The 18,795-nt window shown below is 43.5% G+C and overlaps 2 protein-coding genes across 7 annotated transcripts in view; one reads left to right on the top strand and one right to left on the bottom strand.

Moving 5' to 3' along the window:
* LOC148134655 (uncharacterized) overlaps positions 1-765 on the bottom strand; it is a 268,788-nt gene extending 268,023 nt beyond the window's left edge. The window contains exon 1 of the transcript XR_015755779.1: positions 657-765. The gene's annotated coding sequence lies outside the window, so the exon portion shown is untranslated. The remainder of the gene's footprint in view (positions 1-656) is intronic.
* Positions 1-18,795, top strand: part of LOC122543347 (zinc finger CCCH domain-containing protein 10-like) — a 141,005-nt gene that overhangs the window by 13,450 nt on the left and 108,760 nt on the right. The gene's annotated exons all lie outside the window — the stretch shown is intronic.

The following is an 18,795-nucleotide window of genomic DNA, read 5'->3' as shown; positions in this document are numbered from 1 at the left end:
ACAAATGCGATTTAAAGTCAGATGGTCGTGGGTTCACAGGCAATAATGCTATTGACTGAGATTTAGTTGATAATTGTTTAAACGGGAAAATTGAGAATTTGGGACAGAACAATGCACGCCAATCGAATATAAACAAAAGTAAATATATTGAAATTCTACGTTTGCGTGCACTTTCTCTGTAAATTTCTATATCCGTATTTCCAGAATGGAAGGTTGTCAAGTTGTAATTATGCTCTGATCATTTGAAATGTTGCTGTAATGCCTCCGTTTTGCTCCCTGCCGCTCCTTGCTGTGTTTATCCTGTAGAGAAACTTGTGATCCAACCATTTCTCTGCTTCCCAAATTCCTACGTTTAACTACAAAATCAAAGCCGTATTGAATATTTGACCTATTTCTAAACTTTGGTCGAAATAGTTATGTTTTTCTTGAAGACTGTATAGTCTTAGTTCTCTACCTTGCCGTAGCAAACAGACTAGGATACAAAATCAAAACCTAACCCACATCCTACACTTTAATGGTAACTAGGGAAAGCCTTCCAGTATACATGTAACATATCAAAATGTTTGCACACGTCCTGTCTGCAGAATCTTAGTTTACGTTGTCATCTCTTTCATCTAACTCTTCTCAGAATGCTTATGTAAACTTGTTACACTCACTCTGTTTGCGATCCGGGTACTCGCAAAGTTGGTTCCAGACTCCTTTATTTTTCGTCGGTAACTCGTCTACTCTGATCTAGCGGTCCTTCACGCTACCTAGGAGAGTTACATCGGAGCGGTCTGGGAGTTTTTTGTTATCCGGGAAAAGTCCGTGCCTTTATCCCGTGTGAAGAGCGAGGATTTGCTGCATGTTGCATTTACACTTTTCTACCAGTTGTTGTGCTGTAACTCCTCTCTCATTACCTCAGCCTGCACTGCAAAGCAACACCTGTGATCCAACTGTGTTTTCATCCCTCCGTCCCAAATTTCCAAGTTTGCTAACTAACTGCATACGAAATCAAGAATTGTTGTGAAAATAAGGACATTAAAGCTATGCTCCCGTAGTATTTGCGACTCGCCCAGATGCATTTGAAAGATCCTGAAGACTCAACCTTTTAATTTATGTGAAGTATTTTGTGACATTTCTCAGTATGAACAGCTACTATTCAAATATATTTTCGTATAATTCTACCTATTTGATTATTTCCATGTGCATAAAATTCTTGTAGGTGTTTGCAATTTATGCCCACTTTCGGGCCAAAACTCTACTTTTGAAACTTGAGCATGTAATTCAGGCTAGCTCTTCAGTTTACTATTGAGGGTGGGAGATGTTGTTTGAGGATTTATGTGAGGTCTTGACGACATTCAGTGAGCAAGGAATATCTCAGAGCAGTTATAAGCTGACTAACGTTTATCACTCTGCAGATACTGGAATCCAAAGTAGACAGACAGAAGACTGGAACAACACAAGTCAGGCAGCTTCAGGAGGTGGAGAAGTTCAGGCTGTGATGCTACCTGGCTTGCTGTGTTCTTCCAGCCTCTTGTTTATTAATGTTTATCAGAGTCGAAAAGTGTGGCACTGGAAAAGCACAGCAGGTCAGGCAGCATCCAAGGAACAGGAGAATCAACGTTTTGGGTGTAAGCCCTTCATCAGGAATGTGATGAAGGAATTCCTGATGAACGGCTTATGCCTGAAACATTGACTCTTCTGCTCCTCAGATGCTGCCTGACCTGCTGTGCTTTTCCAGTGCCACACTTTTTGACTCTGATAAACATGTGATTAGGCAAGATTTAGGATACATAGGATGGGGAAGGAAACTGCAGGGGATGGGCACGATTGAAATGTGGAGCTTATTTAAGGTAAAGCTAGTGCGTGTCCTTGATAAGTATGTACCTGTCAGACAAGGAGGAAGTGGTTGAGCAAGGGAGCTGTGGTTTATGAAATAAGTTGAATCTTTTGTCAAGAAGAAGAAGAAGGCTTATGTTAGACTGAGATGTGCTGGCTCAGTTAGGGCACTTGAAAGTTACAAGTTAGTCAGGAAAAGCCTAAACAGAGGGCTAAAAATAGCCAGGAGGGGGCATGAGAAGTCATTGGTAGATGGGATCAAGGAAAACCCCAAAGCTTTCTATAGGGTATATTAGGAATAAAAGAATGACTAGAGTCATAGAGATGTACAGCATGGAAACAGACCCTCCGGTCCAACTTGTCCATGCCGATCAGATATCCCAACCCAATCTACTCCCACCTGCCAGTACCCGGCCCATATCCCTCCAAACCCTTCCTATTCATATACCCATCCAAATGCATCTTAAATGTTGCAATTGTACCAGCCTCCACCACATCCTCTGGCCCCTCATTCCATACACGTACCACCCTCTGCATGAAAATGTTGCCCCTTTAGTCCCTTTTATATCTTTCCCCTCTCACCCTAAACCTATGCCCTCTAATTCTGTACTCCCCCACTCCAGGGAAAAGACTTTGTCTATTTATCCTATCCATGCCCCTCATAATTTTGTAAACCTCTATAAGGTCACCCCTCAGCCTCTGATGCTCCAGGGAAAACAGCCCCAGCCTGTTCAGCCTCTCCCTATAGCTCAAATCCTCCAACCCTGGCAACATCCTTGTAAATCTTTTCTGAACCCTTTCAAGTTTCACAACATCTTTCCAATAGGAAGGAGACCAGAATTGCATGCAATATTCCAACAGTGACCTAACCAATCTCCTGTCCAGCCTCAACATGACGTCCCAACTCCTGTACTCAATACTCTGACCAATAAAGGAAAGCATATCAAACGCCTTCTTCACTATCCTATCCACCTGTGACTCCACTTTCAAGGAGCTATGAACCTGCACTCCAAGGTCTCTTTGTTCAGCAACACTCCCTAGGACCTTACCATTAAGTGTATACGTCCTGCTAAGATTTGCTTTCTCAAAATGCAGCACCTCGCATTTATCTGAAGTAAACTCCATCAGCCACTTCTCAGTCCATTTGCCCACTTCAGCAAGATCCCTTTGTACTCTGAGGTAACCTTCTTCGCTGTCCACTACACCTCCAATTTTGATGTCATCTGCAAACTTACTAACTGTACCTCTTATGCTTGCATCCAAATCATTTATGTAAATGACAAAAAGTAGAGGACCCAGCACCGATCCTTGTGGCACTCCACTGGTCACAGGCCTCCAGTCTGAAAAACAAACCTCCACCACCACCTTCTGTCTTCTACCTTTGAGCCAGTTATGTATCCAAATGGCTAATTCTCCCTTTATTCTGTGAGATCTAACCTTGCTAACTAGTCTGCCATGGGGAACCTTGTCGAACACCTTACTGCAGTCCATATAGATCACATCTACCACTCTGCCCTCATCAATGCTCTTTGTTACTTCTTCAAAAAAACTCAATCAAGTTTGTGAGACATGATTTCCCATGCACAACGCCATGTTGACGATCCCGAATCAGTCCTTGCCTTTCCAAATACATGAACGTCCTGTCCCTCAGGATTCCCTCCAACAACTTGCACACCACCGACGTCAGGCTCACTGGTCTATAGTTCCCTGGCTTGTCCTTACCACCCTTCTTAAACAGTGGCACCGCGTTAGCCAACCTCCAGTCTTCTGGCACCTCACTTGTGACTATCGATGACACAAATATCTCAGCAAGAGGCCCAGCAATCGCCTCTCTAGCTTCCCACAGAGTTCTAAGGTACAGGTCCTGGGGATTTATTCACCTTTATGCATTTCAAGACATCCAGCACTTCCTCCTCTATAAGCTGGACATTTTGCAAGGTGTCACCATCTATTTCGCTACTTTCTATATCTTCCATATCCTTTTCCACAGTAAATACTGATGCAAAATACTCGTTTAGTATCTCCCCCATTTTCTGCGGCTACACACAAAGGCCGCCTTGCTGATTTTTGAGGAGCCCTATTCTGTCCCTAGTTATCCTTTTGTCCTTCATGTATTTGTAAAAACCCTTTGGATTCTCCTCAACTCTAATTATCAAAGCTATTTCATGTCCCCTTTTTGCCCTCCTGATTTCACTCTTAAGTATACTCCTACTTACTTTATACTCTTCTAAGGATTCACTCGATCTATCCTGTCTATATTTTACATATGCTTCCTTCTTTTTGTTAACCAAGCCCTCAATTTCTTTAGTCATCCAGCATTCCCTATACCTAACAGCCTTTTATTTCGCCCTAACAGGAATATACTTTTTCTGCATTTTCGTTATCTCATTTCTGAAGGCTTCCCATTTTCCAGCCGTCCCTTTACCTGCGAGCATCTGCCCCTAATCAGCTTTTGAAAGTTCTTGCCTAATACCGTCAAAATTGGCCTTTCTCCAATTTAGAACTTCAACTTTTAGATCTGGTCTCTCCTTTTCCATAATTATTTTAAATCTAATAGAATTATGACTAGAATAAGATTAGGGCCAATCAAGGGCAGTAGTGGGAAGTTGTGCATGGAGACCCGGGAGACAGGGCAAGTGCTAAATTAATATTTTTCATCAGTATTCAGACTGAAAAAAGACAATGTTGTCAAGGAGAATACTGAGATACAGGCTACTAGACTGGATGGGATTGAGGTTCACAAGAAGGATGTGTTAGCAATTCTGGAAAGTGTGAAAATTGATAAGTCCCCTGGGCTGGATGGGATTTATCCAAGCATTCTCTGGGAAGCAAGGGAGGAGATTGCAGAGCCTTTGGTTTTGATCTTTATGTCATCATTGTCAACAGGAATAGTGCCAGAAGTGTGGAGGATAGCAAATGTCCCCTTGTTCAAGAAGGGGAGTAGAGACAATCCTAGTAATTATAGACCAGTGAACCTTTCTTCGGTTGTGGTAAAGTGTTGGAAAAGGTTATAAAAGGTAGGATTTATAATCATCGAGAAAGGAATAAGTTGATTCGGGATAGTCAACACAGTTTTGTGAAGGGTAGATTGTGCCTCACAAACCTTATTGAGTTCTTTGAGAAGGTGACCAAACAGGTGGATGAGGGTAAATTGGTTGATGTGGTGTACATGGATTTCAGTAAGGCGTTTGATAAGGTTCTCCACAGTAAGCTATTGCACAAAATATGCAGGTATGGGAATGGGGGTGATTTAGCAGTTTGGATCAGAAATTGGCTAGCTGAAAGAAGACAGAGGGTGGTGGTTGATGGGAAATGTTCATCCTGGAGTTCAGTTACTAGTGGTGTACCACGAAGATCTGTTTTGGGGCCACTGTTGTTTGTCATTTTTATAAATGATCTGGATGAGGGCAGAGAAGGATGGGTTAGTAAATTTACGGATGACACTAAGGTCGGTGGAGTTGTGGATAGTGCCAAAGGATGTTGGGGGTTACAGAGGGACATGGATAAGCTGTAGAGTGGTCTGAGAGATGGCAAACAGAGTTTAATGTGGAAATGTGCGAGGTGATTCACTTTGGAAGGAGCAACCGGAATAAAGAATACTGGGCTAATAGTAAGATTCTTGGTAGTGTAAATGAGCAGAGAAATCTCGGTGTCCATGTACATAGATCCCTGAAAGTTGCCATCCAGGTTGATAGGGTTTTTAAGAAGGCATGCAGTGTGATAGCTTTTATTGGTAGAGGGATTGAGGTTTGGAGCCATGAGGTCATACTGCAGCTGTACAAACTGCAAGTGCGGCCGCACCAGAGTTATTGCGTACAGTTCTGGTCACTGCATTATAGGAAGGATGTGGAAGCTGTGGAAAGGGTTCAGAAGAGATTTATGAGGATGCTGCCTGGTATGGAGGCAAGGTCTTATGAAGAAAGGCTGAGGGACTTGAGGTTGTTTTTGTTAGAAGAAGGTTGAGAGGTGACTTATTGAGACTTATAAGATAAACAGAGGGTTAGATAGGGTGAACAGGGAGAGCCTTTTTTCCTTGGATGGTGATGGCTAGCACGAGGGGACATAGCTTTAAATTGAGGGGTGATAGATATAGACAGATGTCAGAGGTAGTTTCTTTACTCAGAAAGTAGTAGGGGCATGGAACGCCCTGCCTGAAACAGTAGTAGACTCACCAACTTTAAGGGCATTTAAATGGTCATTGGATAAACATGGATGAAAATGGAATAGTGTAGGATAGATGGGCTTCAGGTTGGTCCCACAGGTTGGTGCAACATCGAAGGCAGAAGGTCCTGTACTGCACTGTAATGTTCTGTGTTCTATGTAGGAACTGTCAACGCTTGCTTATGTTCCCAGCTCTGATCTGACTGTTACAAAATTTTTAACTCTTTGCCATCACCACACACACACGTGCCACCTCCATCATGACCTTGTCCAGTTGCAGGTTCCTGGCCCAAACCAGTCAAAAAATCTAAGCTGTCCATAGATTCCCAACCCAACTCTTTAGAAATCTAAGTATTCCCTTCAGCAGGTTCCCAGTCGTAACCTGGCTCTTTAAAACTTGCTTCTACCTTTCAGCACTGTTGGTAAGTATTTGCAAACTCTGAGTTCCCAGTCCTGCCTGCTGGTGCACATAATCCCAACCTCAATTTTAAGACGATAAGACCATAAGACATAGGAGTGGAAGTAAGGCCATTCGGCCCATCGAGTCCACTCCGCCATTCAATCATGGCTGATGCGCATTTCAGCTCCACTTACCAGCGTTCTCCCCGTAGCCCTTAATTCCTCTAGACAACAAGAATCTATCAATCTCGGCCTTGAAGACATTTAGCGTCCCGGCTTCCACTGCACTCCGTGGCAATGAATTCCACAGGCCCACCACTCTCTGGCTGAAGAAATGTCTCCGCATTTCTGTTCTGAAATGACCCCCTCTAATTCTAAGGCTGTGTCCACGGGTCCTAGTCTCCTCGTCTAACGGAAACAATTTCCTAGCATCCACCTTTTCCAAGCCATGTATTATTTTGTACGTCTCTATTAAGTCTCCCCTTAATCTTCTAAACTCCATCGAATACAATCCCAGTATCCTCAGCCATTCCTCATATGTTAGACCTGTCATTCCAGGGATCATCCGTGTGAATCTCCGTTGGACACGTTCCAGTGCCAGTATGTCCTTCCTGAGGTGTGGGGACCAAAACTGGACACAGTACTCCAAATGGGGCCTAACCAGAGCTTTATAAAGTCTTAGTAGTACATCTCTTCTTTTATATTCCAACCCTCTTGAGATAAGAGACAACATTGCATTCGCTTTCTTAATCACGGACTCAACCTGCATGTTTACCTTTAGAGAATCCTCGACTAGCACTCCCAGATCCCTTTGTGCTTTGGCTTTATTAATTTTCTCACCATTTAGAAAGTAGTCTATGCTTTTATTCTTTTTGCCAAAGTGCAAGACCTCGCACTTGCTCACGTTAAATTCCATCAGCCATTTCCTGGACCACTCTCCCAACCTGTCTAGATCCTTCTGTAGCCTCCCCACTTCCTTAGTACTACCTGCCTGTCCACCTAACTTCGTATCATCGGCAAACTTCGCTAGAATGCCCCCGGTTCCCTCATCCAATTCATTAATATATAATGCGAACAGCTGTGGCCCAGCACCGAACCCTGCGGGACACCGCTCGTCACCGGCTGCCATTCTGAAAAAGAACCTTTTATCCCAACTCTCTGCCTTCTGTTAGACACCCAATCCTCAATCCATCCCAGCAGCTCACCTCGAACACCATGGGCCCTCACCTTGCTCAGCAGCCTCCCGTGTGGCATCTTATCAAAGGCCTTTTGAAAGTCTAGATAGACCACATCCACTGGGTTTCCCTGGTCTAACCTACTTGTTACCTCTTCAAAAAATTCCAACAGGTTTGTCAGGCATGACCTCCCTTTACTAAATCCATGTTGACTTGTTCTAATCAGACTCTGCTCTTCCAAGAATTTAGAAACCTCATCCTTAATGATGGATTCTAGAATTTTACCAACAACCGAGGTTAAGCTGATTGGCCTATAATTTTCCATCTTTTGCCTTGATCCTTTCTTGAACAAGGGGGTTACAACAGCCATCTTCCAATCATCCGGGACCTTTCCTGACTCCAGTGACTCTTGAAAGATCTCAACCAATGCCTCTGCTATTTCCTCAGCTACCTCTCTCAGAACTCTAGGGTGTATCCCATCGGGGCCAGGAGATTTATCAATTTTAAGACTTTTTAACTTTTCTAGCACTATCTCTTTCGTAATGGCAACCATACTCAACTCAGCCCCGTGACACCCTTTAATTTTTGGGATATTACTCATGTCTTCCACTGTGAAAACTGACGCAAAGTACTTGTTAAGTTCTCCTGCTATTTCCTTATCTCCCATCACTAGGCTTCCTGCATCAGTTTGAAGTGGCCCAATGTCTACTTTTGCCTGTCGTTTGTTTCTTATGTACTGAAAGAAACTTTTACTATTATTTCTAATATTACTGGCTAGCCTACCTTCATATTTGATCCTCTCATTTCTTATTACACTCTTTGTTATCCTCTGTTTGCTTTTGTATCCTTCCCAATCTTCTGATTTCCTACTGTTCTTAGCCACTTTATAGGATCTCTCTTTTTCTTTAATACATTTCCTGACTTCCTTTGTCAGCCAAGGTTGTCTAATCCCTCCCCGGTTAATCTTTCTTTTCTTGGGAATGAACCTCTGTACAGTGTCCTCAATTATACCTACAAACTCCTGCCATTTTTGCTCTACTGTCTTCCCGGTTAGCCTCTGCTTCCAGTCTATTTTAGTCAGTTCCTCTCTCATGCCCTCATAATTACCTTTATTCAACTGTAACACCATTACATCCGATTTTGCCTTCTCCCTTTCAAACTCCAGACTGAACTCTACCATATTATGGTCGCTACTTCCTAAGGGTTCCCTTACTTTAAGATCTTTTATAGAGTCTGGTTCATTGCAAAGCACTAGGTCCAGAATAGCCTGCTCCCTTGTGGGCTCCATGACAAGCTGTTCCAAAAAGCCATCCTGTAAGCATTCCATGAATTCCCTTTCTTTAGATCCACTAGCAACATTATTTACCCAGTCCACCTGCATATTGAAGTCTCCCATGATCAATGTAACCTTGCCTTTCTGACATGCCTTCTCTATTTCCCGGTACATGTTGCGTCCCTGGTCCTGACCACTGTTAGGAGGTCTATACACAACTCCTCCAATTATGTTTTTTTTGCCTTTGTGGTTCCTCAATTCCACCCACACAGACTCCACATCATCCGACGCTATGTCATTCAATACCATAGATTTAATTTTGTTCTTAACTAACAAGGCAACCCCACCCCCTCTGCCCACCTCTCTGTCTTTTTGATAAGTTGAAAAACCATGGAGGTTTAACTGCCAGTCCTGACCCCCCTATAACCAAGTCTCTGTGATGCCTACCACATCATAATCATTCACTATTATCTGTGCCATTAGTTCATCGGCTTTGTTATGAATGCTACGAGCATTCAGGTAAAGTGCCTTAATGCTAACTTCCTTATCATTAGAGATGTTGGAAGTCATATGTCCTAAGTTATCCTTGCTTTTTACTGTATTCTCAGTCTGCCTCAATTTTAAATCCGCCTGGAAACATGCTATCCTGCTGCTTATCTTGCCATTTACCTCCATACTCCCTGTCGCTTTCACTTTCCCTTCCCCCAACTCAGAAGTTTAAAGTCCTACTGACCACCCTATTTATCCTCTTCGCTAGAACATTGGTACCTGATCGGTTCAGGTGGAGACCGTCCCAACGGTACAGATCCCCCTTGTTCCAAAACTGATGCCAATGCCCCATGAAGTGGAATCCCTCTTTCCCACACCAATCCCTTAGCCACGTGTTTACTTGCCTAATTTTCTTGTCCCTATGCCAATTGGCACGTGGCTCGGGCAGTAATCCGGAGATTATGACCCTCGAGGACCTGTGCTTCAATTTCCTGCCTAGTGCTTCGTAATGCCCAAACAGGTCCTCCACCCTAGTCTTGCCTATGTTGTTGGTACCAACGTGGACCACAACAACTGGATCCTCCCCCTCCCGCTCCAATATCCTTTCAAGCCGGTCGGAGATGTCTCGCATCCTGGCACCGGGCAGGCAACACACCATGCGAGATTCCTGATCCGGCTTGCAAAGGATACTATCTGTCCCCCTAATTATAGAATCCCTTATAACCACTACTTGTCTATTAGCTCCCCCCTCTTGAATGGCCTTCTGCACCATTGTGCCGTGGTCAGCTGGCTCATCCTGTCCAGAGCCCTTTTCCTCATCCGTATAGGGAGCAAGAATCTCGTACCTGTTGGACAAGGTCAAGGGCTGAGGCTCCTCCACTCCTGAACTCCGGTTCCCCCTACCTGCCTCACTTACAGTCACACTCTTTTGTGCCTTTTTGCTTCATACAGCTTCCTATTTACAAACTCAGTGCCAACAGCATTTTTAAAAAAAATCTGTTTGATTGCTGATCCACTTTAATTGCATTACTGATCCTCAGTTTTCAATTTTTTCCACCCCTCATTAGGCTCCTCTTACCAGCTATTATTGTTTGTGGGAACTTGCTCCATGTAAATTGGCGTATAGAACAACCTTTGTATTCTTGCTTTTCAGTTTGCTCCCTATAATGTCACTAAAAAGTTATCACACTGCAGCTGATCACTAAACAGAGAGAACAGTGTAAATTGTTTTCTTTGTTAGTACATGAACATACAAAAATTGCAGCAGGAAAAGACCAATTGGTTGATCAAGCGTGCCCCAAACTCATCGCCTGGAGCATTTTGATGACAGAAACAACCATCCAGTTCTGGAAAATTGCAATCCTTTGGGTGATTGCAATCAGTTCTGGAGATCACTGGCTTCTATATGTGTGGTGCAAGTTAACCAATTACCTTTCTGTGATGTGTTCTCTATCCCAATGAAGAACTGATTTTGCTCCTTTTTGAAGGCACCTGGACACTGAGCACACACTTAACAAGTCAGTAGTGAATCCAGAGGCTTGTTACTCTCTTGCTGAAGGATCACCCCCTAATGTTCAGTCTATTTTTACTTTTGCATATTTAAATTAAGACTGATTTCAGTCTTTTCTAACCTATCAAACTGAAATAAGCTGAAATAGGCAAAGGCCTTGTTTGTAGTTCTCAACTGCATTTCTAAGCTTAAATTCAGGTTCTTTTAAGAACATCATCATGCTCAAATGACTTAGCTTACGATGAAAAATTGGCCTATTATTTTTTGTTCTGCATGCAATACATCAGGAGCTAGCAGCCCAGTAAGTTTGGAAAACTGATTACTAAGCATACGCAAATTCTAAATATAATGTTAGTCACAATTGTGTCACTACTAAACCATGGCATAATTTGATTTTAGCACAGATATCACAGGTAAATTTTGGCATGCATTTGTGTATTTATGTAGCTTGCTATTTGTTTTTGAAAACAAGTGCCTCTCCTTGAAAAATCTGTAAAGAAAACTATTCAAAGGAACTGGCTTGCCTGTTTAACCTTTTCCTACTAGCTCAATGGTTTTTATGTTACGTGGTGTGACTTCGCAACTGGTTGTTACTGTTTATCTCTGTGAATGACTCAGTAAATAAACTTAGTAATTTAGTCTATTATTAAAGTGTCTGGAGTGAATGTTATTAATCATTATCATCTTCTGAAAATTGAATCTACTGCAAATCCTAATGTGTAGTCTAAAAATAATAAACAGACTTATTGTTTGTCAAGAAACTGCTCTCCCAGATTACTTTGTGCAATCTCGCTTTAGTTTACAGGAAGTGTAAACCTGACCATGAGAGCTGACTTTGGGGTTGGATATAACAAAATAGTTGCAGAAGTCTGAATCATATAGTTTAAGAAAACAGGTGTAATATTAACATCACATGCAGGTCAGCAGATGGAAATTAAGTTAAACTGACAAACAACAGTATCAAAAATGCAAGGATTTTGGAATTAGTCTGATTGACTGTGGAGGGAAAGGGCAAAGGTTCTACATTGCAGTCAGAAGTGCTTATATTAGGGGCTGTCGAACAATAGTGCAAGGAGTCTCGGTGTCAACACAAAAAAGGTGAGAAAGAACATGTGAATATTCAAAGCTGATATGCTTTGGAAAAGCATATCTAATGACCTAATGACAACAGACAACTTGCAATAAATGAATTTCACGTGAGTGAAGGCACAGAACTTAGGTTCACTAAGGCTTACATATAGATTGGTAATTAATCTTAGCCAATAGCATAACATGGATGAAATTTTTTTTTATTTTCGAGAAGTCAATGTCTTCAGTGGTTAGCACTCTGGCCTCCGCGTTGGAAGATCATGGGTTAAAGCCTCTGGCAGGGTTGTAAGAATGAAGAGGTGTAGGCAGCTGCCAAGCCCCTTGAGCTTTATCTATCATTCAATAAGACTATGGCTGATCTAATTGTAGCTCCAACTCTGCTTTCCTGTCTGCCCCCATAACTTTTGACGACCTTGTTGATCAAAAATCTACCTAACTCGGCCTTCAATATATTCATTGACTCAGCCTCCACTACATTCTGGGGAGGAGGATTCCACAGACTAACAATTCTGAGAGAACAAAATTCTCATAATCTGGTCTGAAATGGCAGACCCCTAATTTTTAAACATTTCCTCCCTTAATTCTCCACACCCCAACATCCACAAGGGAAAACATCTCAGCATCCACCCTGTCAAGTCCCCTCAGGTTTTTTTTATTTCAACAGGATCACCTCTCAAACTTCTAAAACTCCAAGGAATTGGCTCAGTCACTCCTCATAAGATATCACCTTCATCTCTAGAATCAATTGCTTTGAATGCAATTATATCCTTTAAGTAACAAGACCAAACATAGACCACATATGAAGAACTGTCTAACTAAGGCCCTATACAGCTGTAGCTTAAAAATTTGTTGCAGGAAAAGCGCAGCAGGGCATAAGCCCGAAACATCGATTCTCCTGTTCCTTTGATGCTGCCTGACCTGCTGCGCTTTTCCAGCAACATATTTTTAAGCTCTGATCTCCAGCATCTGCAGTCCTCACTTTCTCCTGTACAGCTGTGCCCTGAACACTTCCTTTTCTACTGAATTTCCTCTGCAATAAACACCAACATTATATTTGTCTTCCTAATCACTTGCTGCATATGGTATACCAACTTTTTATTGTTTATGTACCAAGAAACCCAGATACCTCTGCAGAGTACTGCAGTCGCCATTCAAATCATACATTTTCTGCCAAAACGGACATGTTCACATTTTCCCACATTATACTTAATCTGCCAATTTTTTGCCCCCTCATTTAGCCTATCTGAATTCCTTTGTAGACTGTATGCCCTCTTGACAACTTAGTTTCCTCCTATATTTCTGTCATCAGTAAACTTAGTTACCATATATTCAGTCCTTTCAAATCATTGAAGTCCGTCTAAGTTATTGATATAGATAGTAAATGGTTCAGACCCTACCACTGATTCATTGCTTTCACTGCCCAGTTTGGTGGTTGGGGCAGAAACCCTCTGCAAATTCAAAGGAACCTGGATCTGCAGCTGAAATGCTGTGACCTGCAAGGCTACAGACCAAGTGCCAGTAACTGAGATTAGAATGTGTGGCTAGTTTATTCAGATGGTGCAAACACAGAGTCATACAACATGGAAACAGACCCTTTGGTCTAACTCGTCCATGCTAACCATGTTTCCCAAACTAAACTAACCCCATTTTCCTGAGCTTGGCCTGTATCCCTCTAAACCTTGTCTCTCCATGCACCTGTCCAGATGACTTTAAATGCTGTAATTGTACTCTCCTTTACCACTTCCTCTGACACAAGGGGCCGAATATCTCTTTCCATGCTGTAACTTTTCTATGAGCACTGTAGCACACTACTAGTAACAACATGCTAACCTTAAGATGATACTGTTAGTGAGCTAATTTTCCATCCGTGCTAATGTGTTACTCTCTATACCATGTGCTGTGTTTTGTGTTGTAACCTTTGATGTGTCACATTATCAAATGCCTTCTGGAAGTAGAATCTAGAAGTTCCCCTTTATCCACCTTGCTTGTTACTTCCCCTAATATTTCTAATAAATTATTCAAACATAATTTCCCTTACACAAAAGCATGTTGACTCTGTTGTATTATAATTTTCCAAATGTTCTGTTTCTACCCCCCCCCCCCCCGCGTAATAATGAATTCTAGCATTTTCCCTACAACAGAGGTTAGGCTAACTCGCCCATAGTTTCCTGCTTTTTGCTTCCTTTCTTGAACAGTGGTGTGACATGAACTATTTTTCAATTCCCAGAACCTAGGAAATTTAGGAAGGCCACAAACAACGCACTTACCAAATGTACTACCATTTATTTTTAGATCCAGGATGCAGACCATCAAATCCAGAGGTCTTGTCAACCTTTACATCTAATAGTTTTCCCAGTACATGTTCTGTAGTGATTGTGATTCTTTTAAGTTGCTCACTTTGATCCTGAATTACAAGTATTCTTCACATAATTACTCAGAATGCCAAAATGGACACGTGAGGTTGATGATGTCACCCGATTGCTACAAGTTTTCGGATTTGTCTGTGCATGTGCTGTTGATGTCACCATGTTCAGTGTGCAATGACATCCATGCTTGTGCAGACCTTTATATTACAATAACTGGGTTTTAAAAGCACAACTAATCCTACATAAAATAGACAAAGAACTGAGGATGCTGGAAATCTGAAACAAAAACAGGCTCTGCATGGTAAGTTAGTTACTAAAGTTAGATCACACGGGATTCAGGAAAAGCTTGCCAATTGGATACAGAATTGGCTTGATGGTAGGAGACAGAGGGTGGTGGTGGAGGGTTGTTTTTCAGATTGGAGGCCTGTGACCAGTGATGTTCAGCAGGGATTGGTACTGGGCCAACTGTTGTTTGTTACTTATATAAAAGATCTGGATGAGAACTTGGTTAGTAAGTTTATGGATGACACCAGAATTGGTGGTGTAGTCGAACAGTGAAGAAGATCAGGAGAAAGTGAGGACTGCAGATGCTGGAGATCAGAGTCAAAAAGTGTGGTGCTGGAAAAGCACAACACGTCAAGTAGCAACTGAGGAGCAGGAAAGTCGACATTTCGGGATAAAGCTCTTCATCAGGAATGAGGGGGTGGCCTGAGGAGGCTGAGAGATAAATGGTGTTGGGGAGGGGGGAAGGCTGGGAAAAGGTTTTTGGGAATGCAATAGGTAGATGAAGGTGGGGAGTGATGGTGATAGGTTGGAGAGGTGGGTGGAGCAGATAGGTGGGAAGGAAGATGGACAGGTAGGACAGTTCAAGAGGGCAGTGCCAAGTTGGAAGGTTGGATCTGAGATAGGATGGGGGGGGGGGGGGAGGGGAAATGACAAAACTGGTGAAATCGACATTGATCCCGTGTGATTGGAGGGTCCCAAGGTGGAAGATGAGGTGTTCTTCCTCCAGGCATCAGGTGGCTAGAGTTTGGCAATGGAGGAGGCCCAGGACTTGCATGTCCTTGGTGGAGTGGGAGGGGGAGTTCAAATGTTTGGCCACAGGGCGGTGGGGTTGCTTAGTGCGTGTGTCCCAAAGATGTTCTCTGAAACATTCTGCAAGTTGGCGTCCTGTTTCCTCAATGTAGAGGAGATCACATTGGGAGATGACATGTGTGGAAGTACAGGTAAATCTCTGTCGGATGTGGAAGGATCCTTTGGGGCCTTGGTGTGGGCGCAGGTTAGCACTTCTTGTGGTGGCAAGGGGAGGTGCAGGGAGTGGAGGGTGGGTTGGTGGGGGGGGGTGGCGGAGACCTAACAAGGGAGTTGCGGAGGGAATGGTCTCTACAGAACGCAGATAGGGGTGGGGAGAGAAATATATCCCTGGTGGTAGGGTCTGTTTGTGGGTGGCGGAAATGGCAGAGGATGATGCAATGTATCCAAAGGTTGGCAGGGCGGAAGGTGAGGACTGGGGGTGGTCTGTACGTGTTGTGATTGGAGGGGTGGGGTTCAAGGACGGAGGTGCTGGAAGTGGAGGAGATGTGCTGAGGGCATTGTCGACCACATGGGAGGAGAAATTGTGGTCCTTGAAGAAGGAGGCCATCTGGGATGTTCTATGGTGAAATTGTTCCTCCTGGGAGCAGATATAGCAGAGGCGGAGGAGTTGGGAGTAAGGGATAGTGTTTCTACAGGAAGCAGGGTGAGAGGTGGTGTAGTCCAGGTAACTGTGGGAGTCGGTAGGTTTGAAGTAGATGTTCGTGTTGAGTCGGTTGCCAGAAATGGAGAGATCTAGGAAGGGGAGGGAGATGTCACAGATGGTCCAGGTGAACCTGAGGTCAGGGTGGAAGGTGTTAGTGAAATTGATGAACTGTTCATCCTCCCCATGGGAGCACGCGGTAGCGCCAATACGATCATCGCTGTAGCGGAGGAAAAGGTGGGAAATCATGCCGGTGTAGCTGTGGAAGATGGACTGTTCCACATACCAGACGAAGAGATAGGCATAGCTGGGGCCCATGCGGGTGCCCATAGCTACCCTTTTAATCTGGAGGAAGTGGGAGGATTCAAAGGAGTAACTTTTGAGGGTGAGGACTAGTTCAGCCAATCAACCGAGTGAAAGGGTACTGGTTGAGTCGGCGGGAGAGAAAGAAACTGAGGGCTTGGAGGCCTTTGTCATGGTAGGTCAATGTATACAGGGACTGGCTGTCCATACCAGGTAGCTGTGGGAGTGAAGAGAATTATCTAAGATTTCAAAGGGATCTAGATCAATTGGTCCAATGGGCCAAGCAGTGGCAGATGGAGTTCAATTTGGATCAATGTGAGGTATTGCATTTTGGTAAGATGAACAAGGGCAAGACTTATACAATTAATGGTATGGTTCTGGTGAGTGTTGGCGAACAGAGAGGCCTAGGGTTCAGATACACAGTTCTTTGAAATGTACGTCACAGGTAGATGGTAGTAAAGCAAACAGGCCTTCATTGTTCAGATCATTGAGCAGAAGAGTTGGGCCGTCATATTGCGGTTGTACAGGATGTTGGTGAGGCCACATTTGGAGCACTGTGTGCAGTTCTGGTTGCTCTGCTTCAGGAAGGATATTAAATTGGAGAGGGTTCAGAAAAGATTCATAAGGATGTCACCAGGACCGGATGATTTGAGTTCTAAGCATAGGCTGGGACTTTTTTGATTGGAGGGTTGGAGGTTGAGGGGTGACCTTATTGAGGATTTATTATAAAATCATGAGGGGTATGGATAAGGTGAATAGCAAAGGTCTTTTCCCTAGGGTAGGGGAGTTCAAAACTAGGGGGATTATTTTTAAGGTGAGAGATGAAAGATTTAAAAGGGACCTGAGGGGCAACTTTTTCACAGAGGTTAGTTTGTATATGGAATGAACTGCCAGAGGTAGATGCAGGTGCAGTTACAGCATTTAAAATACATTTGGACAGGTACATGAATAGGAACTGTTCAGATGTTATTCCAAAGTGGGAATTCTGGCAAATGGGAATTCTGGCAAATGGGACTCGTTTAGTTTCGGAAACTTGGTTGGCATGGACGAATTGGACTGAAGGGTTCTGTTTCCACGCTGTATGACTTTGACTCTCTGACTCTAAGTTTGGCAGCATCTGCTGAGAACTAATCCCACATGCTGCCTCTGCCACTTTTCATGCTCCTTCCTAGCACCTTACACTGATGCATATGAGGTGGAGAAGATTCTCACTGGTCAGAAGGAATTTTGGCCTTGAATAGCCAAAGTCTCTCAGAAATGTGTATATAATCACAGTTTGATTAAATCAGCAGTGCCATATTTGTGACAGGCAAGTGCTGCTGCCACTCCAGCAATGGGTAGTGACATGGCTACTCATTGCTGCATTTGGTGGTAGTGTTGACAATAAACACAGATTTTTTTTAAAATGTCTACTACAGATAAACAAAATGCCCATCAATGCTTCCACCATTTTCTTGCTTCCCATTATCAATTGCCAAGTCTTGTCTTCTAAGGGATAATTTCTAGTGATCATTTTAGTTACTCTTTTCCTTTTCAAATACTTGAAGAAACTCTTACTATCTATTATTTATATTTCTAGTGAGCTTTCTCTCATACTTGACCTCATCCTTACTATTCTGCCAGGCTGCAGATGCATCTGTCTATGACCATATCGGTAAGAGCGACCACCGCACAGCCCTTATGGAGACAAAGTCCCACCTTCACATTGAGAATAACCTCCATCATGCTGTGTGGCACTATCGCTGTGCTAAATGGGACAGACTTCAAACAGATCTAGCAACTCAAGACTGGGCATCCATGAGGTGCTGTGGGCCATCAGCAGCAGCAGTATTGTATTCCAGCACAAGCTGTAACCTCATGGCCTGGTATATCCCCCACTTAACTATTACCATCAAGCATGGGGATCAACACTGGTTCAATGGAAAGTGCAGGAGAGCATGCCAGGAGCAGCACCAGGTGTACCTAAAGATGAGATGGAAATGTGTTGCTGGAAAAGCGCAGCAGGTCAGGCAGCATCTAGGGAACAGGAGAATCGACGTTTCGGGCATTAGCCCTTCTTCAGGAATGAGGAAAGTTGGTCCAGCAGGCTAAGATAAAAGATAGGGAGGAGGGACTTGGGGGAGGGGCGTCGGAAATGTGATAGGTGGAAAGAGGTCAAGGTGAGGGTGATAGGTCAGACTGGGGTGGGGGCGGACAGGTCGGGAAGAAGATTGCAGGTTAGGAAGGCGGTGCTGAATTTGATGGATTTGACTGAGACAGGCTTGGGGGAGGGGAAATGAGGAAACTGGTGAAATCCAAGTTCATCCCTTGTGGTTGGAGGGTTCCTAGCCGGAAGATGAGGCGTTCTTCCTCCAACCGTCGTTTTGTTGTGGTCTGACGATGGAGGAGTCCAAAGACCTGCATATCCTTGGTGGAGTGGGAGGGGGAATTGAAATGTTGAGCTACAGGGTGGTTGGGTTGGTTGGTCCGGGTGT

This window comes from Chiloscyllium plagiosum, unplaced genomic scaffold (assembly GCF_037043375.1).
Source record: "Chiloscyllium plagiosum isolate Xiang-an unplaced genomic scaffold, Cpla_swu_hap1 HiC_scaffold_53X, whole genome shotgun sequence".
Lineage (NCBI taxonomy): Eukaryota > Metazoa > Chordata > Chondrichthyes > Orectolobiformes > Hemiscylliidae > Chiloscyllium > Chiloscyllium plagiosum.
Note: the sequence above shows the minus strand (reverse complement) of the source record. Positions and strands in the feature narration are given on the sequence as shown.